Source organism: Apium graveolens, chromosome 4 (genome assembly GCF_009905375.1).
Source record: "Apium graveolens cultivar Ventura chromosome 4, ASM990537v1, whole genome shotgun sequence".
NCBI lineage: Eukaryota > Viridiplantae > Streptophyta > Magnoliopsida > Apiales > Apiaceae > Apium > Apium graveolens.
In genome coordinates this window covers 48,689,919-48,697,509 of record NC_133650.1, presented here as the reverse complement: position 1 = coordinate 48,697,509, position 7,591 = coordinate 48,689,919, and the positions used below count along the sequence as shown (strand labels likewise).

At 35.8% G+C, this 7,591-nt stretch overlaps 1 non-coding gene across 1 annotated transcript; it reads left to right on the top strand.

The window, feature by feature from the left end:
* Positions 1 to 1,014: 1,014 nt before the first annotated feature.
* On the top strand, positions 1,015 to 1,121 carry LOC141722987 (small nucleolar RNA R71). The gene has a single exon (XR_012575983.1). It is a non-coding gene; the product is annotated as a small nucleolar RNA R71 (small nucleolar RNA).
* Positions 1,122 to 7,591: the final 6,470 nt, after the last annotated feature.

Sequence of the window (7,591 nt, the reverse complement as noted above, 5' to 3'; positions counted from 1 at the left end):
GACAAAAGGTATGTTGATATGATGTTTCTTGAACACCTCCAGAAACTTCTCAAATTACTTTTCCAGCTTTTTCTTCTGTAGCCGCATATGAAAAGGCGGTGGAGGATAGATCTGTTTCTCCCCTGTATTACCCTCAGGCGGAGTGTGCTCAACAGTAGTCTTCCTTGGTTCCACTTCTTCATCCTGCTGCTTTGCATTTTCTCAGCCCCAACTTCTTCAATTAACTCTTGAGTTTGTTCGGGATTCGCAACCTTCCCAAACCTCAAAGTGATTGCCTTTACCTGCTCATTAGCTTCCCTCTTTCCTGGAACTTCAGTGTCACTAGGCAATGTACCAGGTTGATGATTTAGCAAGGCATTGGCAATTTGCCCTATTTGATTTTCCAAGGTCTTGATATAAACAGCTTGACTCTTGCACATAAGCTTCAACTCTTCTAATTCAGATTTTTCATTAGCTTGTTGCAGCTGGAGTTGTTGTCTTGGTGCATAGTACGGTTGCTGAAAACCAGAGGGGTTGTACTGCTTAGCTGGATACTGCTGAAAAGGCTGTTGAACCGCATTTTGAGCGTTGCTCCAGCTGAAATTAGGATGACTGCGGTTATTAGGATGATAGGTGGCTGGCACAAGTTACTGCGATCGCTGGAAGTTGCTCACGAACTGAGTTGATTCACTAGAAATTGCACACTAATCAGTCTTATGGGCACCAGCACAAAGCTTGCAGACACTAGTGATTTGATTAACTCTATAATTCACCAATGTGTCCACCTTCATCATCAAAGCCTTAAGTTGGGCAGCGATAGCAGTTGCGGCATCCAACTCCAGAATTCCTTCTACTTTTCCCTAAGTCGGTCTTTGGGAAGGATTCTGGTACTCATTAGCAGCCATCAGTTCAATAAGTTCATAAGCTTCATCGTAGCTCTTAGCCCATGAGGCTCCTCCTGATGCTGCATCAAGCATGGGTCTAGAAGTAGCAACCAATCCATTGTAGAAACAGTTGATAATCATCCAATAAGGCATGACATGGTGTGGGCACTTCCTTAGCATCTCCTTATATCGATCACAAGCCTCACACAGAGATTCGCCAGTTTGCTGCACAAACTGGGTAAGAGCATTCCTGATTGCAGTAGTCTTCGCCATGGGGTAGAATTTGGTGAGAAACTTTTGAGCAAGATCTTCCCAAGTGGTGATTGCGGCGCCCTCCAAACCCGGGTCAGAAGTTTGAGGTCCACACACACACACACACACCTTATTTATAACCCGCCTATAACAATAATAAAGATAATAATAATATGCAGTGACCCTACTTACCAACTACCACGGACCACAACAGGTTAAAATATGCACACAAGCCACATACACACACTTTATATTATAACGTCCAAATCCTAATTATTCAAACTTAGAACTGAACATTAAACATTATTACAAATTTTTACAACTTAAACTTTCTCAAAAGCTTCCAGCTAGCTTAACTCGATCAACCTGGACCCCTAGCTCTCGCACTGGATTGGGGATCCTCGTTACCAACTGGTTCCTTCTTAACTGGAAAAGAACATAAACAACATCGCACAAATGAGCTAACTAGCTCAGCAAGTTATAATGACAAGACTGAGAATAATGATCATCAAGTGAAAAGGGTTATGTTATCAAGTGAACAATGAATAATGATTTAGAATTAGATATTATATTTTCTTTTTAAAAACCAAGGTTAGGCTGCTGATTAGTCACACACTAACCCCGAGCAAGGCACACAACTCTACTCTAATTACTGGATCCAAGGCATACATTGGCCTAACTTGACCACCAATCTGGTCTGACCACGAATCTGGTCCACAATTTTATAAAACAATCCAATTTTAACATAATAACAGAATAAACAATGTAAAGCAATAAACAAAATCATAAGCAACATTGGATATTCAACAATGAAATGGTTTCAGTCTTCACAAAGGATCAATATATCAATTTCAAAGAATGGCTGTTAGGTAATGATAAAAGTTGATAACAAAGGAATCAACGTTTCAAGGTTACAAGGATTTGGTCTTTCAAGGCATAAGGTACAATGGTTTGAATATGTAAGCAATTTGATTCAATGTTAGGCATTTAGTTTGTATGCATTTGTGGAGTAGTATCGTATATCTGTGGTTCGTATTCGGGTATGCAACAATCAATGTTTCAGAAAGAATAAGGTTTACGGCTCAAAGATCAACAACTGGAATCAAGGTTTAGGGTTCAGTGCTTCAAAGCACTTGTAATATGAAACAAGACTATTAATCAACTACAATATATCTCGAGAAAGTTCAGAAAACTTGCCTGATACTAGCTTGCTATACTTCACTAACTTCCAATTACAACCGTCTTACTCCTGGACTATCTGCTTTCCTTTCCTAAGCCTTTCCTCTTCGTCTCACATATCATAAGCATCTATCAATACTCAACTCATATGATTCTATTTGATATACACTTCTATCTACCCTTCGTTTTACCCAAATCCGACTAACGGATTGAAAGTTATGCTATAAACAAGTAAACACTGAACATAAAGACCAACAGTCAAACAACAAGTTTCATATAACACGTAACATGTCAAACAATCAATGATATATCATTTATAAAGGAGTCTTGGGTCATAAACAAGCTTTCGGGTATTTAATATGATTTTTAAAACATTTTTCGGAATTAACACGGGTCGTTAGATTCATTTTAAAGCACTAAACAGGGTTCGATTGGCCACATCTGGCTTCAAATTAATTTTCTAATAATTATCGAGCCTTGAAAACAATTTAAAATAATATTTTAAAGCTCGAAACTATTTTTCAGAATTTTTAAATTATTTTTAAATAATTAAACCTAATTACATAATTGATTAAAATTAATTAATAATTAATTAAATCAATCAATTAATTTTCGAATTAATTGACCAATTAATCAATTAATTATTAACTAAAATTAATTAACTAATTAATTCAGATTTATTTTTGAATTAAAAAATAATTTTTGGAATTAAAATAATAATTTTTGGGATTTTCAGAAATTAAAAATGAATTTTTATAATTAAAATAAATAGAAAATATGATTTTTAAACATTTTTAAAACAGGAATCCTATTTCTGCAATTTCCCGAAACTTCATGGACTAAATTTCACCATCTTCAAAAGTATAGGGACTAAACTGCAATTTTGTAGTTCAGTCGCCGGAAAATTACGGGGATGGTCAGAGAACACGTTCCCGATATCCTCACACCACCAACTCCTCCAGATATGATCTATACATCACCAGGAATCTATTCATGCAATCAAAACACATCAATAACCCCTAAGTTGGCCGGGAAGTTCGCCGATTTTCGGCGAGCTCGGCGTAACTTTGAAAACACAACTCCCTTCGATTCAGGAATCCTCTGTTAACGAGCTATACACCAATTGATTGCAAATTTCATAAGGAACACAACCAACTATATTTTAACAGCTAATAACCCCTAGAACAAAAAGCCCTAAATTTCAATTAAGAACATTCATATGGGTTATAAACCCTAATTTTAAAATTCGAAGATTAAACTTCATATTGAACATGTTATTGAACTCCAAATCAGTCATATGACATATGAAAATCATCAGGAAAACAAGCTCTACAACATGCAATCATCAAATCATTCAAACAATCATCTGAACAAAAATTCATATTTTTAATCAAAATAATTCAAAAAATAAAAATATAGAAAATAAACCTTTGATTCTACAGTTCTGGAAAGTACTCTTCAAACCCTTCGTTTTGGTTACTCTTCAAACCCTTCGTTTTGGTTACTCAAGCTTTCCAAACGGATTTCAATAACACCTCCGAATTGCTGTTTGATTCTTGAAAGTTTATATGAATATATAGATTTTCTCTGTAAAATTATATAATTACTGTTTGCAAATGATTTTCGGTACGAAATAAAATACGGTAAAGGCTATTTATAATTACGGAAAATTAGTATCCCGTTGGATCATTCGAGATGTAAAATGGTACGTTTATTTATAAAAACAGATCCAAACAGTACCGGTTTTCGGGATAATTATCCAAATCAGTACAATTTATACTGCGGTCTTGGTTTCAGCGCCTGGTTACACGTATTACGAGGTGATAATTGTAATAGTTTAATAAAAAGATCCCGTTTATCGAAAATACGAGTTTTATTGATTTACCGAAACGAATAATGTATCGAAAATATTACGCCGGGACCCGCACAGGACAAACCGTACGCCGGATCGAAAAAGTCGAAACATGGAAAATGCTCGGAATATTGCAATTAGGTTAGGAAGGTGTTCTCGGAAGAGTTTCGGGTTATAAAAACGTAAAAACGGGCGACGTCGGTTGGTTCCTGATTATATAAAATAGTTTATAGATACTCGAAAAAAGATTTTATAGAATCCATAAATTTCCTATAAAATCATAATTCAACATAAAAATAAATAGAAAGATATGAAAATTATCTATATTTTATTTTGGACATATAAAAATCAAAATACTCAATTAATATTATTTTTAAACATCCAAACACATATACCACTTAACAGATAATTCACTGAATAAATACTGGATATTCATAATATTTATTTATTAGCAAAAATAGTTACACGATATATCCCAGATATTATAGTGATAGACCCTGCTGGTAGAGAATGCAACTAGCAATTAGCTTTGTCCCTCAGATAGAATGGGAAAAGTCGCACCTTCATAGGATCTCCAGTCACATTATTGAACTTGAAAGTGTCGCAGATCTCGACGAAATCCCTGATGTGCATGTTGGGGTCTTCAGTTGGAGAACCCCTAAACTGAACTGAGTTATGTATCATCTGGATCGTGCTTGACTTGATCTCAAAAGTGTTAGCCCTGATGGCTGGTCTGATAATGCTAGACTGAATGTCATTAATCTTAGGCATAGAATAGTCCATCAAAGTCTTCGGAGTTTCTGCTTGATCACCCATAGCTACTACAATTGGCTCTTCAACTTTTCCTTCTTCCTCTAACTTCTCTTTATCCTTAAAAACTTCCCTCCGAACTACCACAAGTTCTTCATCGGCTTTATCCAGTGTTCTCTTACGACTACGCGAACGCGTATGTATACACCCCCGCTAGAGTACCTGAAACCAGACAAGGAACAAATAAGTAACAATATCCGAGTCAATGAACTTTAACGACCACTGATGGAAAGCACATAAACTCTAAATTAACACTGCAGTCCCCGGCAGCGGCGCCAAAAACTTGTTATTCACTAAACACGCGCTAATAATACACGCAAGTATACGAGTTCGCAAGTAGTATAGAATCTTTTCTAATCCGTTCCCACAGAGACTGTATTGGTTAACTGTTTAATTTATGCACCTAAGAAACAATGTATGGTTATTATCCAATGCTAAGACGATAACAAATTGAGATTGTTTATAACTAAGAATTAACTAATAATTATAACTACGATAATAAGATTGACTGAATTAATATATATGACAAACATGGGATTCTAACTTCATTAAATACTTCATTCAATAGCCTTATTATTCTTAACCTTAGTATACAATGGGGATGATACTAATTAGATAACACAAAACTGATAAACGCCAACTTTCGTTGCACGAGTACCATTCTACCAGACATCCACAAAAGAGATAGAAGCTGAATAGGCACCAATTATATTGAGACCCTATATGTTTATAGAATTTGACAACATAACGATTTAAGCACAAGTTATCTATCTTGATTACATAGGAAAAGTAAGATGGTTAAAATTACCTATGAATCATGCATGACAAATAAATGAACCTATGCTAGTATGGCAAGTTCTAAATCCTTAAATTCATTTTCGCTTCATTAAGAATTAAAACACTATCTTATAAGTTCACGATGCTCATAAGACCAATACGCAAGTCCAACTATACATTAGAAATTGTTATGAAATGTATTGAAAAGTTTTTTTAACATTTGGACAAAATGTTGACTTTTGTTGACTTTTTAAGGAATTTTTATTTTAATGTAAAAATTGAAAAAAATTAATTTTTGTTCTAAAAATCACTCATTACCCTATTTTAAGAATTTTGAGAGTGGTTAGGAATTTTGGAAGTTAGTTTAGGACCAACTTCCAAAATTTAGGAAATTTTAATAGAAGGTTTGTGCTCATTACTCTGTTTTGTGCTTTATTTTTTGGGAAAAAAGCAAACGGACGGACCGCGGAAATTTTTCGCGGTTGGGCTGGAGAGGGACCACGGAAAATTTCCGCGGTTGGGTGTGGAATTTTTTTTTCTGCAGACTACAAACAAAGCAGGCAACATGCATACAACCCTTAATCCAAATTCACAACATGCCACACACCTTTTTATAATCCACTAAAATCCACCAAAATTCACAAAAATCCACCAAAATCGACAATAATCCAAATTCCACAAAACAACCAAAATCCAGCAAAATTAAACTACATCAAACCAAATAAAATGCAACTATATACGAAATAAAATACAACTACATACGAAATGAAATCCAACTACGTACGAAATAAAATCCAACTACATACGAAATGAAATTTAACTGTATACGAAATGAAATCCAACTACATACGAAATGAAATCCAACCACATAAGTGCTACGAAGCTTTGTGGCGTCTACGCATACGAATCCCAGGGAATCCCCCTTACCGTCCTTAGCTGAAGCTCCCTGGCTATCCGATACCTGAAGGTATCCACCTCCTCTTACGACCAATTCGGTATCGCGGCTAAGTCATATCCTTATGTGACTTAGTCCATGTATTTCATCACATAAACACCGCAATCATTGGAGTTTCATTGTTTTGGTCTAGACGGTAGAGCTAGGACCTCGGCTGAAGTAGGGTCATGCCCCTCGACTGGCTGTATCATATGCAATAGCCTCGGCAACAACCATGACTGCAATGAAATTATGGTCAAAGAATGAATACAATATACAATTGGTAAGGACTATATAGAAGACATTAATAGTAGATAAGTAAAAGAACATACCACCACTCGTATATCCTCCCGATAATATGGCTCGTCATTTATTGAATCTATGATAAGACCTTCAAATCGTCTAGTACCGAACATGAACAAAACCCAATGCACATCTCCGACACAACAGGGGATGAATATGTAGTCCACCTCAAGAATAGAAGGACCTACATTAGCAGTGGCAAAACCAGTAAAACTACGTAATGATTTATTCCATGCCCTCTGCAATGTACCTCTGCCAATCCTATATGCTTTTATGATTTTCTTCACATGCCCTTTCCCAAGTACCATGAAGTAGGGATCCATGAAGTAATAGACTGATTTCCTCTCCCATATACGTCCAGTGTGAATCTCCTCCTCCCGACTCCTTAGAAATCCCTGAAAATAAATATGAATGCAACAAGTAAAATGAATGCAATAAGTAAAATGAATGTAACAAGTAAAATGAATGCAAGAAATAAATTGTATTAGAAAGGAGTAACGAACAATACCATTTAAGTGTATATGATCTCTCATCAACCCATGTTCCTGGAGCTAGACTCTGCATAGCTGATGCATGGACGTGATAGTCCTGAACAGTAAGACCACCGGGAATTCTCGGCTC